Source organism: Eptesicus fuscus, chromosome 12 (assembly GCF_027574615.1).
Source record: "Eptesicus fuscus isolate TK198812 chromosome 12, DD_ASM_mEF_20220401, whole genome shotgun sequence".
NCBI classification, from domain to species: Eukaryota; Metazoa; Chordata; class Mammalia; order Chiroptera; family Vespertilionidae; genus Eptesicus; species Eptesicus fuscus.
The window spans coordinates 61719815-61736088 of NC_072484.1; the positions used below are offsets into that span (position 1 = coordinate 61719815).

General features: G+C 35.8%; 1 protein-coding gene across 4 annotated transcripts in view; it reads left to right on the forward strand.

Moving 5' to 3' along the window:
* VAPA (VAMP associated protein A) overlaps nt 1-16274 on the forward strand; it is a 57601-nt gene that overhangs the window by 1077 nt on the left and 40250 nt on the right. The window lies entirely within an intron of this gene.

A 16274-nucleotide genomic window follows, 5' to 3' on the forward strand; every position in this document is an offset into this window, starting at 1 on the left:
CCATCCACCTCCCGGGAAGGGCCGGGTGGAGCTCGCCCTCGGTTCTCGCCGAGGGTGTTGCTCCCTACCTTGCTGCCCCGTTTATTAGTCGGCTGTCAGGTCCATCGAGAGCGAGGGAGGCGGAGAAGCCCGGAAAGTCTTCTGGTTCTGACTTCCCTGGTGGTGTTGGCGGAGACCCAGGCGCGTGCGGGCTGGGAGGCTCTGCGTCAGCTCCGGAATGGAGAGTAGTAGGTTCATAGTAGACGCCTTTCTGGTCCTGGGATGGGACATTTCGGCTCACCTTCCGCCTAGGGCGGACCGGGTGCTCGTCGGCTCGCGTTTAGCCCTTTAATTGAGCTCTTTTGCTGCGGAGTCCTCAGTGTTTGTGGCTTTTGCCTTTACGTTTGTGGTTTCTCAACAAATCCCCCGCTCGAGAAGGCGGGTGCGGTGTCACTCGGCCCTGAGCACCGTTGATTTAGTATGTTGCAGCAATGCCCACAGGCATTGGTCAGACTTGGTGATCTGAGGAATCTGAGGGGCTCTTTGGCCCATTTGCTTCTTAATACGTAGGGTACCTTAGGGAAGAGAGTTCAACTGTGAACAGTTTCTTTTTAGAAGTAGTAAAAGGGTGTGAAGATCCCAAATAGAAAGCAGATGCCTTCCTATCTTCAGTTAAGTGTAAAGTAAGTTCCCATTTGGAGGACTCAGCATCGTGTATTTCAGTTTCAGTAGCTATGAAGAGAACAGTTTTTGGAAAATGTATAGCCACCCCACTGCTTAAAAATGTTGAATTTCTTATGGTACAAGATTGAGTCCAAAAAGAAAAATTATTTTACAATGGAAAGTTTTTAGTTCTAGAAATTTTAAAACATTGTATTCAGGTATTATCGTGAGAGTAATATTATATAACCCCTTTATTTTTGTAAGCATTGCAGGGCATTTGCAAATTTCTCAGTGGAAATGTCTGTGAGCTGCTTGTTAGATAAAGATTTGGTTTTAAAACTACGAAGTAATTTTGAGGGGCACTATGCATTTTATTATATCAAGTTGATGTGTGTGGATGATTTTATATAGTTTTAGCTGAAAGAAAAAAATGCTTCTGGATAATCATTAAATTTTTTCCAGAATATAACTCTTTTGCATTTACTTTCTGACAGGCTGAGTTTACAGAGAGGAAATTTCCTCTACTGGATAACCATGTGTGTATTGCTATTAAGGACCTAGAAGCCTTTAAAACTAGTTTTAGGCCAGGAAACTTCCACAAAGTTTGAGGCTTTCTCCCTAGAGAAGTTGTAATGTTGCTATAGTAAGAAACTAGTAATATAGAAGCAAGTTAAACAACCAAAAGCCCTAGACAATGACTTACCCATATATTTCACTTATTTTAGATATTGAAGAATTAGTAGCTCATGATAGAACAGGTTGTTCTAGTGTTATGGATGAAAGTAATTCATAAGTCTCATTTAAAAATGTTTGGTCATCAATGGCTACCTTTTAAGCCTGACTTTAAAAAAGTGTTTCATTGAAAAGTTTAGGAACACAGATTCAGTTGGGTCATTTATTTAGTGAACATTTACTGAAAGCTTTGAGCTATCCCTATATTTATAAGAGTATTAAACTGAATAATTCATTCAACAGGTATCAGCTTATATTTTGGGATTCTTTTCTCCATCTTAAGCAAGGTGGAGAAAAGATTCAGTTTGTGCTTTAATGGAGAAAGCGTAGTTAAAAAACAGTGAAATGCCCTTGAAGAACTTGGAGACTAATGAGGGAGACAGACAGTATATAGATGGAGGAGGCAAAACAAGTTGAGGAAAGAAGGCCCTTCCCTCCCATCCCTCTCACCCATTCCTTTAGGAGACTTTCTAGTAAAAGCTTTGTTTTCAGTTGGTGGGGGGCAGAGTAGAGTGTTGGGCAAGGGAGTGATGGTTTGCTCTGCCACTGATGTAGAGAATGTATGGCTATTGGTTTGCTGTGTTCTTCTGTTTAAAGATGCATAATGAGAGGATTGGGAAAGTGGAGGAGGGAGGAGTAGGATGAATTAGGAGGTGACACTTGGTGTCATTTGATTCCTTCCTCAAAGTTATTCTTTTAGTCAAAGGTAGTTTGCTGTAATGGAATTCTTTCTGTATTCTAATGCACAGTTCAACACTAAGTGAGGACATTCATTTAGAATCAACAGTCGCTTTATGCTTAGTTTGATGAGGATATAAAAACAGTCGCTTTATGCTTAGTTTGACATTCATTTAGAATCAACAGTCGCTTTATGCTTAGTTTGACTTGCCCTAGGTCACCTATAATTTTTAATTTAAGTAAAAGTCTGTTAAAGGATAGTTTTGCCGAATGTCATCTTCATAGTAGGTTTATTTGAATTATTTTGACTCTACATTTCAGGTATGGTTTCTCTAAGAGTGACTCATTTAATCATTCTGAGATTGGGTGATGAAGTTTTTCTGTTATACGGGGTAACAATCATAATGATATGAAATCAGCACTTACCACAATTGTGGAGAAGCAGATACCATTTTAATACATTTCTACATATCTCAATATTGTATTTAAAAATTTATTGTGTGTTTTACATAATTGTTTATATGAAAGTGCTTTTAGATGTAATGAAGTAATAACTCTCTTGTTACATTAGTAAAGAAAAAGTAGATATTTTCAGATTCTATTGTTTAAAACCTGGTAGTGATTTCCAATCTGACTTAGACTTCAGATTGGAAATTCATTACACGTAAGGGACTGTTTTTTGTCCCTAACATTTTTATTATTGTATTGTATTGTATTGTATTGTATTGTATTGTATAATGTTTTATTTTTTTCCCATCTATTCGTAGTTTTGTCTCATTTGTGGCCTTCTTTTTTCTTAAATGCTAATGTTTCTGAGCTTCTGATTTGGTTTCAGTCTTATCTCTGAACTTTGTTCAATCTCATTGTTTTGAGGGTTTTTATTTTCCTTCCTTTCTCTTTGTACACATTGTTACACACTCTAATCTGTATTTTAATTCAGACTTTACAGTCAGTTTTGGAATACATACTAATTAATTATTGATTGTCTGAATTTGAATGTTATTCAGACATCTCAAATTCATACTGGTTTTTTTACTATCTAAGCCTACTCTTTCTTCCCATATATATTTTTAAAAATATATTTTTATTGATTTCAGAGAGGAAGGGAGATGGGGAGAGAGAGATAGAAACATCAATGATGAGAGAATTATTGATTGGCTGCCTCCTGCACGCCTCCTACTGGGAATCGAGCCTGCAACCTGGGCATGTGCCCTTGGCTGGAATCACTGGAATCGAACCCGGAACCCTTCAGTCCGCAGGCTGACGCTCTATCCACTGAGCCAAACTAGCCAGGGCTCTTCACATATTTTTTAAGTTAGTTGCATCATCATTACTCATACCAGCAATACTCTGCACATCTAATAATTAAAGTCTGCATTTTTACACCCCAGATACAGCTCTTGAACCTGTCTCCTTTAATGTGTATATATTTTTAAATTTATTTGTTTTAATTCATTCAATTATACAATAAAGATTTGAGTTTTTGCTTTGTGTAATGTGTGGTAAATCATTGTTGGAACTACAGTTTTGGGTAAAATAAAATTTTTTTTTATGAAGCAATTCTAATGGGAGAGATAGACACTAATTATATAATCAGAAGAAGAAAATGTAGCTATCAGAATATAAATAGTAGACTTTGATCTGGTCAGGGAAGGCTATCACAATTGGACTAAGATTTCCTATGAATGAGTAGAAGTTATCTGGGTGAGGAAGAAAGGAAAAGGAACTAGAAAGATCCTGTGGCAGGAGGGAACATGAAATATTTACATGTTATTTAACATAAAATTGAACATGTTAAATAACATGTTGTTTACGAGGCTGAAAGACTCAGTGTGTGATGGTAATAGAAATAAACAAGATGGGTGTGGTGTTGGTTTAGTAGGTGAAGTAAGGAGTTCTTTTATATCCTAACCCACTGAGGGATTTTAAGTTGGGGGTGGGGGTGGGGTAGAATAGTAGAGGTAGAGGGAATGGAGTGACATCACATTTGTATTTAAACATACATATGATTCTGGTAGCAATATGAAGTAATAATAGTTGGGAGATAGAGGTGAATTAGGCCTCGTTGCAATCCAGGCAAGAGGTGACAACTTGGACTGTTGAAAAGTTAGAGATAAAAACCAATGAGACTTGGTGGTCTATTAGATATGTGTAATGAGAGTAGAGATATCTTGGATGTCTGAGATTTCAGGCTTACTGAGATTTCTGAATAACTGGAGGAATGGTGGTGGTATGCACTGAGGGAAGAAACGAAGAAACCTATGTCTGGATAAGGACCAAATGTATTTGTTTTATTTGGGGATGTGTGGGAGAATGGTAGGAAGATCATGACTCATTAGATATATGTTTAGGTTCTTTCAACATATTAATGAAGAGGTGACTAGTAGGCATTTGGTTATAGGAATGTGTTACTCAGGGAAAGTTCTGGACTTTGGATAATTTCTTTATTTCAAGTGATTATCTTTTATCTACTAGACACCAGACCTGGTGTCTTTTATCTCTAGTAACCCTCTCTCTCTCTCCAGCCTGTCTTCCACACTGCTGCTAGAACTATCCTTTGAAAATATGATACTGTTCCCTTGGTTAGAGAATCTGCAATACTTTCCCATTATGTGCTTAACATTTTAAGTCCAAAATCCACTCCCTGCTTCTTCATTTCTCTTCTATCCATAGTTTTGGTTATATGAAACCATTTTCCTAAACACTTGAAGCTGTTGGAAGACTCTGCACATGCTCTGTTTACAGAGTATTGTTCTTCACACCTGTCAGGCAGTCTACCCAGTGTAAGAATCATTTCCTCTCGTGAAGTGTTTGATTCTCCCAGTCTTGAGTTGGTCACTGCCTTCTTCATGCACTATCGAAGTTTGTCCTTACCTGTAACGACATCACTTAACACATTACATAGTATTTATGCTCACATACTTTTCTCTCCCAAACTGTGCTGTGGACTACTGGAGGTTATATCCATTTCTTTTATTTTGAAATCCATAGTAACAAGATCTGGCATGGGATGATTGCCTAATAAACATTGATTGCATTACTAAGACAGGTGATTTCTCCTGTAATTCCCATGTTATTAGTATTGGATGTCTTTTAACGGATTTTTTTCAACAAGTAAATGGCATGATTAAAAAATAAAGCTGGGGGGGTTACTGTTAAGATTAAGAAAACTTGGCTACAATGCACAGGTTGAACAAGCCAACAACAACAAAAAACCAGTTACATTGGGAAAATTTCAGTAGATTTAAATGTTAGATGATATTAAAGAATTATTTTTGGTTTTATTAAGCAACAGTGCTGTCATGATTATATTTTTTAATTTTTTTTTTCCTAGAAGTGCAAGCTCAAGTATTTAGGCTTGAAATGTTATGATAACATATTGCAGCAAAAAAAAGCAAACATGGTAAAATGCTAATATTAGACTTAAGTATATGAAGTTGTGAAATTTAAGTTCATAGAGATTCATTAGAATCTGTTTTTATGAATGTTTGAAAAGTTTTCATAAGTTTAAAATTTTTTATTAAGTAATTTCAATCACATTTCACTTATAATAAACCTGGTAGACAAGCATTTGCAAATAACAGCCCCTCTTTCGCATTTAAGTTTTTATAAGGATTTTTTAAGTAGAAATACAAAATAATATTACATTTTGTTGTCTGTACACTATAACAAGCCAGAAAACATTTTTTTTCTTTTGAAACAACTTTTTACGGTTGAAAGAAAGCAAGATCCATCCTAGATGAATTACTATCCCCTCTGAAAGGCAGATAAGACTTTACTGGGCAGTCAAGATAAGATATAAAAGCAACAGGAAAAAGGTCAGGAAGTGCCTCTGAGAAAAAAGGTTGCTTGCTAACAGATTAGACTTTCTTCACAGACCATCTCTGCTTGGTTAAGGAAGGTCTTACTTAAAAGGAAATTTAAAAGGTAGCTTAGTACAGCAACCCAACAACAAAATTACCAACATTTAACAATATCAAAACCTCCAACTTTAAAGAATTTAATCAAGGTTTCCCAAATCTCTGATATTTTCCCCCTTTATAGAAAAATGTTTTCTTTTTGTACTCAACTGTCATATATTTTTACAATCTTTAGGACCAGAATAAGATCCAAAAAAATCACCTAGTTCTACCTCACTTTAAAAATAGATGGATAGTAATGCATCCATTATGTGAGTGTAAATACTATGTAATGTGGTAATAAGAGCTGAAAATTCCATCCCTTTTCTGGAACTACAAAATTTTGAAGAGAGTCTAGTCTGTAGATACATTGTTTATTCTTCGTGCTTTACCTTTTTCATTAAAAAAGTAAATTTTTATCGATTTCAGAGGGGATGGGAGAGGGAGAGAGAAAGAAACATCAACGATGAGAGAGAATCATTGATCAGCTGCCTCCTGCATGCCCCCTACTGGGGATCAAGCCTGCAACCTGGGCATGTGCCCTGACCCGGAATGGAACCATGACCTCCTGGTTCAAAGGTTGACACTCAACCATTGAACCACTTCTGCTGGGCTGATTGTCTTACTTTTAGTAATATTAAGTTGACTGGTGGTGATAGCCTTGTCCTTACATTGAAAAGTTGCATAAATATGAGCCCATTTATGGTATATGTGCAAGAAAAAAATTTGGGAAGAAAATGTTAGCAAGCATTAGCTCTACTTTAGGGTTTGGGTAGTTTTTGTTTTTATATTTTTACTTTTCTGTGTTTTCCAAGATTTTTACAGTGAACATTCAGTGCTTTTTATAATAGAGGAAACAAATTATTTTGCTCTTAGACTTGATGCCTTTGGTCTTGTTTGTCCTTCCTAAATTAATTTAATTTTTCATTAATTAGCCCTTTACACAGTCTGAAGTGTTTTTTGTTTTTTTTTAATAATAAGGGAAGATATGTAAAGGTAAATGGGAAACAAGGCTAATGTTCATAACCATGTAGTAACATTTTACAAATCAAGGCCTATAAAGACAAGTAGAAAACCATGTTTATCTGAAAGTAAATATAACTGTCCTGTAACAGTTCACAAATCCTAACTGCACTTATATGTGTTTTAAACTTCATTGAACTCTTTTTGTTAGCCTCTTGTGAGAAATATGATAGATTTGTTTGGAAGTATTTCTCTGGGAATGGACCATGCCCATAGACTATAAAGAGGCAGGTAGGTCTAAGCAGCAAACAGATTTATAGGACCCCTCTTCTCCCAGACAATGCTGATTGGCTTAGTGGTGGGCACCTAACCCAAGGCCAGCCAGTATATATGCTGATGACTGACTAGTCAGAATTTTGATGCTCCTCCTTTAAATACAACCATAGATGATGATAGGCTTTAGACCAGGGGTCCTCAAACTTTTTAGACGAGATCGGGCACGTTCAGGGTGGTATGGCCGTTGACCTCAAACTTTTTAAACAGGGGGCCAGTTCACTGTCCCTCAGACCGTTGGAGGGCCGGACTATTGTTTTAAAAAAAACTATGAACAAATTCCTATGCACACTGCACATATCTTATTTTGAAGTAAAAAAACAAAACGGCAAAAACACCCGCATGTGGCCCGCAGTCGGTAGTTTCAGGATGCCTGCTTTAGACTTTTAAAGTCACATAGGCTTGGAGACAGTGACTGACAGATTTGGGTAATGTGCAAGTAGAAGCAAGCTAGTTGAGAGAGAAGAGGGAGAGAAAAGCAGGCAAGAGATCTTGTGGTCCTAGTAATCAGTTTCCCCTGAATGCAGTCTCTTCTAGTGAGGCCAGTTATACTTCGTTTCCTGTGTCATTGAGATTGCTTATTTATATCTTTATAATCTCTTATATATGATTTTATGCTTTATAATAAAATTCCTTGCTTAAACAAATTGAACTTTATTATTTGTGAAGATGTTCAACTTTATGATTGTGACACATAATCTACTTTATAAAAGTAATCTAGATCAGTGTCTTAAATTTTTATAGAAGACACATCCATATAGATATCATTTTTGATGACTTATGTGTCATTAATATAACATAGTTTGCTTAGCTGCTTTTTTTCTGGCATTTGGGATGTTCTCTATAACTAGGTTACTAAGAACATTTGGTACTATTTTCAAAACTTAGATTTAAATGAATGAGAAGTTATTTGTATTATAGCTTTTTAAAAAATATTTTTATTGATTTCAGAGAGAGGAAGGGAGAAGGAGAGAGATAGAAACATCAGTGATGAAAGAAAATCATTGATAGGCTGCCTCCTGCATGCCCCCTTCTGGGGATCGAGCCCACCTTGACCGGTATTGAACCCAGGACCCTTCTGCCCGAAGCCCGATGCTCTATCCACTGAGCCAAACCAGCTAGGGCAGTATTATAGCTTTTTAAGGACATGATTTGATTCACTTACCAGTTTTAAAAATAGAGATGTCAATTTTAAAAGGGATCTAATAAACAAAATAAACTGATGAACAAAATAGATCCAGAGACATGGAAGCATGCGTGGAACAGACTGATGAATCCCAGAGGGGAAGGGAAGAGATTAACTAAAGAATTTATATGCATATATGCATAACCCATGGACACAGACAATAGTCCAGTGAAAGCCTGGGGAGAGGTGCGGGGGTGGGAAGAGAGAAGGGTGGAGGGGGTCAGTAGGGGTAAAGGGGAGGCATACGTAATACTTACAACAATAACTTGAAAAGATAAGAATCATTAATGAGAGGGCTTTACTATATAAGTTTGTAATATAATAATACAAGCCTGCATTTTCACAGCTTTTTATTTTGTACCTATACGTGTCCATATATATTCCTCTGTATGTATTTATGTTTATTTATATTTACATATATATTTATTTTTTAGTATTCGGGTAATCTGACATGAATTGCAGTGACGACCATACATTTAAGAACATCATGGTGTTTTCTGTTTAGTTTATTTTCTCTTTGACAAAATTTTACCTTTATAACTTATATGGGAAGATGAATTGTTTGGTCTTGTTTTCTGAGTTCTGTTCCCACTGCTAAAAACCTATTTAACAGCGTCCTCAGAAGATACATTTTTCAGAAGAATCTTTTTAGTCCCCTCCCCAAGATTTTACCAATAAAAGGTTTTATGAACAAATTAAGCTAATATGTATACAGATTTAAAAGTCCCTTCTGATTATAAAATCAATACTTAATGTTTACCTACCACTGTTAACATTTACTATATTTCTTTTTATGTTTTCTGTGTGTAACTCTGCACATTTATATCCTGTAATTTAAAATTAATATTATTGTGGCCATTTTTTTCATATTATACTTTGCTTCTAATCCAACAAGAGCTTTAGATCTGTAAATAATGTGAAAAGTGTTTATTTCAAGTTCTTCCAAAATATCAATTTCTCTCTTAATCTCTCCCATCCTATCTAGATTTTAAAAAGTAATCTAAAGTTTGAGATTTTAATGAGTTTGAAAAAAAATATTAAAGGTAAATTAAGGTGACTATTTTTTAAATTTGTATTGAAAATGTCTTAGGACTTTATTCGATGTAAACTTATAAAATATTTTCTTAGTGTTCTTGTTTTAGGAAATGTTCATTGTTGACCTTTAGGACCAAGGGAAATACAATATCTATTTAAAAAAGTTTTTTTTATATAGTACTGACTTGACTGCAATTTCATGCTTTAATGTTGTGGAAATCTACCTGGAATGCTGATGAATTAGGAAATAAATATAACTAAGTATTTGCATAAAATACATACAGAATTTAGGAGAGTTCAGGCTCTGGAGTCAGACCTCGTTTGATTTTCTGCTTTATTGCTTTGTAATTCTATGACCTTGCACAAGTGTTTTAACTTCTCTGAATCTGAGTTGGACTCACCTATGAAATGGGGCTATACATAATAAAAGTATCTTTATCATAGGCTTATTATGAGTGAGTTAAATGTCATAATTCATGCAGTTACTGATACATGGTGAGTGTCCAGTAAAAGCTAGCTATTGTAAAAACTTTTGTTGTTATATTACTTTTAATATTATACTGCTGCTATTCTATTACTGTGAGAATTCCTAGTTAGATATTCTGTCTACTTCATATGCATGATTATTTTAAGTTAATGTAACATGACACTATTAAGCAACATAACCCTTATGTAACTGCAAAACTGTTTTAATCAGTGATACAGCTGTTGATTTACTAAAACTTATGGAAACATTGAAGTAGTCATCATCTGCATTGCTACAGTTACATTATTTATATACTAGTATTTGAGCTGAGCATCTAGTCTTTTTTTTTTTTTAATATATTTTATTGATATTTTACAGAGAGGAAGGGAGAGGGAAAGAGAGCTAGAAACATCGATGAGAGAGAAACATCGACCAGCTGCCTCCTGCACACCCCCTACCGGGGATGTGCCCGCAACCAATGTACATGCCCTTGACCGGAATCGAACCTGGGACCTTTCAGTCCGCAGACCGACGCTCTACCCACTGAGCCAAACCGGTTTCGGCTGAGCATCTAGTCTTACTAGAATTTTTACTTATGCTGTTTTAGTTAAGGTAAGGATGAAGAAACACATAATGTTGGAATAAATGATTTATGAAGACCTAGAGTCATAGCATTTGAAACAAAACATGCGTGCTTCTGATAGTTTTTGTTGTATGTTGTTTAAAAAGAATTAATGTGACTATTCTACCATACTTCCAGAGTATATTCACTCAGCAAATGTGTTAGCAACTGCTATAACTTTAGGCCTGTGTTAATTATTCCAGTTCATTCAGGGATGAATTGAATGCTTCTTCACAAAGGGCTCATAGTTTAGTTGGGTGAGATAAGATGTGCATGAATAATAAAAGAAAGCGAAAAGTGCTATGAGAGGTATAGATTATGTGCCATGTGAAATGTATGGTCAGCCATGTTTCTCTTCAAAGATTCATGCTTTGGTGCATTGCACTTTCTGGTATTAATTATTCAGAGTTCACTAACTCAGTCTGTACCTCATAGCCAAGAACTCAGAAAAACCTTGTCAAGAACTGGAGGATCTGAAATCTTAGCCTGCTACAATTTTGTGGGTGTTGGTAGAAGACATTAACAAGACTCCTGGGTTTAGAGACAAAAGCCATTATTCATGGCCTGTGAGCAGGATGAGCTTCATATTTGTGTTGGTTTCCATTGCCCCCTCAAGTTTCATGGCGGCAACACAAAGGGTTTCAGTTTTCAGTGGTTCTCAACCTTTCTAATGCCACGACCCTTTAATACAGTTCCTCATGTTGTGGTGACCCCCACCCATAAAATTATTTTCGTTGCTACTTCATAACTGTAATTTTGCTACTGTTAATGAATTGTAATGTAAATATCTGTGTTTTCCGATGGTCTTAGGTGACCCTGCTAGTGGTTCTCAACCTGTAGGACCAAAATTACAGTTATGAAGTAGCAACGAAAATAATTTTATGGTTTGGGGTCACCACAACATGAGGAACTGTATTAAAGGGTCGCGGCATTAGAAAGGTTGAGAACCACCGGTTAGGTGGATGCTACCTTTATAGTGGGTTTTCATCATAGGTGAGAAACCTTGAGTTCAGGGAACCTGAATCTTTCAAAATGGGCGACATGGAAAGCTACCTGACTTTTTTCCATAGGAAGCTTATTTATTATACTGGACAATACACAAACCTACCCTGTCTTCAGGAGGAAGAAATTATTTTCCAAGACTGTTCACTATTTAATACATTCCTAAAAAGATAGTGTGCATAAAAACTGTCAGTGTCTCCACTTGAAAAAACATGCAGAAATGCTAGGGACCCATAGAGCATTGTCTCTCAACAGGCTTCTGAGTAGCTAGCCTAAATGGATGTCACAGAGTTCATGAATTAAATGTTCTTGTGCATTGCCAGTTTATTCTGAAATGCTGTAAACTGTATACTACTTTTTATCCTGAGTTAAAATTTGATTCTCTTCACAGAAAGCAAATATTGAACTCAGGTTGCTATACCTGCTCAGGTTTTTAGGAGTGAGTGTACTAATGTCTTCATCTTACTTTAGAATGCATAAAAAACAAGATGGATAGATGAGCAGACAGAGATGGATAGATTGTTATATCTCCAAGTAATTAGAACAAAATGTTAATTTTAGAATTAGGTAAATGGATATGATTTTTCACTGTGCAGTTATTTCAATTTCTCTTTATGAAATTTTTCAAAATGTTGGGGGAAAAGTCAACTGAATTCTTATTCCTCCCAAGTCAATTTTCTTTGCAACTAAACTCAGCTTGGCATTCAAGAAAACTCTAATGCAATTTACATCAAAATATGAATGGATGATAACCATTTAAAAAATAGTTTTCTCAGAGTGGTTTTACTATTAGCTGTTTTTAGGTTAATGGGGTTCCTTTTAAGATTGGAAGGCTTGAACAATAAAGGTCCCATTATTTAGTAAAAAGTCATTACTCTGAATACTAGAATTTTGGATATAAAACCTGAATATAAAGGGCATTTTATGCCTGAAATACATTTTTAGGTAAAGGAGACAGGATAGTCCACTTTAGGACCTCCTTTCTGAGTGAGCTACCCTAACTCTTTCCTACCTTTGAAATTTCAGGTTCAATTTTTTTTTGTATGGCCAGCCCTTTTTATACAGAGGCCATATTTGTATATGTTATATTTCTGTCTGATAAGATTTGGGACCTGGAATAGGATTTTGGCTTATTGGCAATGACATTTGTAAGTGGAGTGAGGACAGAATACTTAGTGACAGGAAATGTTATAGTCTTTTAAAAAGGGTACTAAAGGAGAGGGCAACCCATGTAATTAAAAGATTGAGTTATTTTGATTGTAGTTCTCTCTCCCCTCACCCCCCCCGTAAAAGATTGCAAATAGATGAAACTTGAGTTATGTGGAATGTTCTTGTTTTTATGGACTTTTCTTACATATAAACTGAAATTTCATCTCTAACATAGGAAGTATGTGTATCAGGTGGTTCTTGTGATTGGTGACTGGTATATTATCAGATAACTTTAAAATGGATTATTCCAGTAATTAAGCTCTATGTTGGACAAATGACAGGATTTTCTTTCTTTTTTTTAAAAAAAAGGTTTTATAACTTTATTTTTTATTTTTATTTTTAAATATATTTTATTGATTTTTTACAGAGAGGAAGAGAGAGGGATAGAGAGTTAGAAACATCGATGAGAGAGAAACATCGATCAGCTGCCTTCTGCACACCCCCCACTGGGGATGTGCCCGCAACCAAGGTACATGCCCCTGACTGGAATGGAACCTGGGACCCTTCAGTCCGCAGGCCGACGCTCTATCCACTGAGCCAAACCGGTTTTGGCTGTAACTTTATTTTTATTGTTGATGCTATTATAGATGTCCCTCCTACCTCCACCCAGCCCCAGGCCCCCTTCCCTCTGTCACTTTATTGTATGTGTCTATGGGTTAGCTTTTCTACAAAGAATTACAAGTTTGTTTTGTATAAAGGAAAACTATGTAAGGAATTAGCAAAAGTAAATGCTCATGTAACCAGTGCTCGGAACAAGAAATAGAACTTGGCCAGCATTCCAGAACTCTCCTTGTACCCTTTCCTAGTTACTACCACCTTTCTCTGTTAAGTTAACCCCTATCTTGGCTATTAGTAATCATTAATTTTTCCTTTTTTTAACATGTTTTTATTGATTTTCAGGAGAGAGGAAGGGAGATGGTGATGGAAACATCAATGATGAGAGAGAAACATTATTGATTGGCTGCCTCCTGCACGCCCCCTACTGGGGATTGAGCCTACAACCTGGCCATGTGCTCTGACCTGGAATCGAACCAGTGACCTCTTGGAGCATGGATCTATGCTTAACCACTAAGCCACATCAGCCAAGCTAATTTGTTTTTCTTAATGGTTTAATTACTTAAGCATTGAAGAGGATAAGTTATTCAGTTAGTAAAGATTATTAACACATTGCGGACCAGTAATTTTATTGCTAGCTTTACCCAGAGGCTGGGTAAGTTTCTATTGAACAAGTACAAAAAACATTTTACATAAATGTTAAAGGCATGCTTTAAAATTAAATACCCATTGCATTTTGAAGATATTTATTACATGTTCTTACAAGCTAATATCTTTTTAAAGTATGATACTTTGTGAAACACTGTGTAATATGATGTGAGAATTCTCGTGATCCTTCCGCAATGTGTTAATATAATGCAGTGTTTTTAAACACTGTGAGACACAAGGTCCCATTTTAATATTTTATATTTTGTAATGTCCTTTTTACCATCCCAAAATGAAATTCATATAGAAAATTACCTGCCAATGTAACTAATTAAAATTTTAATATAATTCCCTAACTATAACATAAAGGAGAAATAAAAAGAAAGTAAAATCTTAAAGAAGTATGTATTTTGTTTTGTAAATGTTTGGGCACATATGTACTAGAAAATCTAATGAAGTAGCCAGATGCTTGTGACCTACTTATAATAAACTAGAGGCCTGGTGCACAGGATTCGTGCTCTGGTGGGGGGCATGGCCTGCGGGGATCAGCCCGCTGTGGGAGCACGCTGACCACCAGGAGGCAGCTCGTGCATTGAGTGTCTGTCTCCTGGTAGTCAGTGCGCGTCATAGCGACTGTTCGACTGGTCGTCTGGTCGTTCTGCCATTTGGTCGCTGGGCTTTTATTATATAGGATAAGTTTGCATTTAAGAAAAGTAAGGCAAGCTGGCTGGCATGGTTCAGTGGTTGAGCATCCACCTATGAACTAGGAGGTCACAGTTCGATTCTGGTTGGGGCACAGAATTGTGAGCTCGATCCCCAGTGTGGGGTGTGCAGGAGATAGCCGATCAATGATTCTCACTCATCATTGATGTTTCTATCTCTCTCTTCCTCTCCCTTCCTCAATAAAAATATTTTTAAAAAGACAAGTAAGGCAAGAGTTATATCTGAATAGAGGGCTGACTGCTTTTCTTTAACATTTTTGTAATGGCAAAAATAAGAATATTTATGCATATGGGTAGAATCGTGAATGTACCACTTACAAATCTCTGCTGAGTGTTACAGATATGTTGTAGTGATGATTAAAATATCATGAGTGACGTTGTAGTTGTTAGAATAATTTTTTGTAATAGTAAACTTGCTTTTAAACTTTTGGAAGAAAGAGAATATTTTTTTCCCTGTTTTTCCACAAGAGGTAAATTTGAAAAAGGCATTTTTCATCAGTATGAATTTTTAGAGGGGTATTTGAAAATTTGGTGGAATTAGCATATTACTTCATTTTATGGGTCTGCCCTGGCATTGCAGGATTTCTACCATATTGGTCCATTTTCCCCAACAACAGTACCACCTAGCCATAATGTCAGGCAAAAATAACGGACAGGAATAGTATTACTCTGGGACTTAGAATTGTTTCATAGCAAGTAAATTAGGTAGATTTTTTTCTCTGTTTTTGAGTGTTGTTAAAGATAGATTTTTATTAGGTCTTTTTAACCTGCAGCCTTCAGGGGTCCCTCCCACCCCTACTAATCTCCTTATCTCACCCTTATCCCCCAAAATTCAATGTAAAATTGTTGTGAATATTTGTCTTTGTATGTTTTTCTGGGGTCTGCTTATAACTTTGAGATTCTCAGAGGATACTGTGACCCAAAAAAGCAGACCAGATAAGGTCTTTCTTCTCAAGATCTCTTAATAGCTATTAAATCTGATTATTCTTCTGCTGATGGTCATCAGTACTTGCTAATTTTCCAGGAAAATGGCTTAGACTCTGAACTGCCTGGTGGCAGCAACCCATATTGAGGGGCGTAGTTAGAGGAACATAATGGAGCAGAAAATCTCAAATTCACTTATTAGGTGGGTTTATTCTAGATAATTTTACTGACAAGGCTAACATATCCAGTTAAGAATTTTGTTTTAAATTGATGGAGTTTTTTTCTTTTGACATATTATCTTCATCTTTAGATAGTTTGCATTTTTATGTCTATTACTGAAGCTTTATAAGTCCTGCTGGCAATATAAAGTTTAAGTACTCCAGAATTCACATGTTGATGAAAATTGACATGTTTATTTTCTAAATTAGTTTAAAAATTCTCTTTTACCTTATTTTTTATAATTGATATATTTTTTTAATTGGGGAGAATTAGAAAACTTGAATTTAAAATTTAAAAACTTTTACATAATTTTGTTATAAAATTTTGTGAGATGTTTCTTTTGTCATGTTAAAGTCCTAGTTGAAATAGCCCTATAAAATTTTATACAGTTTCAATTATCTGCAGTAGTTTTTGGACTTGGAGAATGTTAAGAAATGGAATC